Source organism: Oncorhynchus keta, chromosome 27 (genome assembly GCF_023373465.1).
Source record: "Oncorhynchus keta strain PuntledgeMale-10-30-2019 chromosome 27, Oket_V2, whole genome shotgun sequence".
NCBI lineage: Eukaryota > Metazoa > Chordata > Actinopteri > Salmoniformes > Salmonidae > Oncorhynchus > Oncorhynchus keta.
In genome coordinates this window covers 22452423-22452803 of record NC_068447.1, presented here as the reverse complement: position 1 = coordinate 22452803, position 381 = coordinate 22452423, and the positions used below count along the sequence as shown (strand labels likewise).

At 42.5% G+C, this 381-nt stretch overlaps 1 protein-coding gene across 1 annotated transcript in view; it reads left to right on the top strand.

Annotated features, from left to right (window-relative positions):
- Positions 1-381, top strand: part of LOC118381234 (cytosolic sulfotransferase 2-like) — a 43778-nt gene that overhangs the window by 27771 nt on the left and 15626 nt on the right. The gene's annotated exons all lie outside the window — the stretch shown is intronic.

Here is a 381-nt window from a genome sequence, read left to right as displayed (position 1 = left end):
GTGGTACTAAAGTTCCTGATGAGGCTTTATGTTGAGGTAGCCAATGCTTGGTTATTATCTTCTCAACTACTGTATGAGCATTCACCTGTGACATTTGACCTCCTCACCAGACCTCCTTACCAAGTAACATTACAGAGTATCTTTTTGTATTGATTGTGGGCGTCTAACAAGCAACCTGGCGCTAAAAAAGGTTTATGCAGTAGGTGAAAGATGTGTACCCGCTTCACACAGTGCCCAGGCACACACTCTGCAGCCTAGTCTCTGGTCAGGTTAGAGTTAGACACACATACACTGTTGAAAAGTGATTTAGACAGTTTGTTGAAGACAATGCAAGAGGTTTAAGGACACAGAAAAGACAAATACACTATCTACCCAAGGACA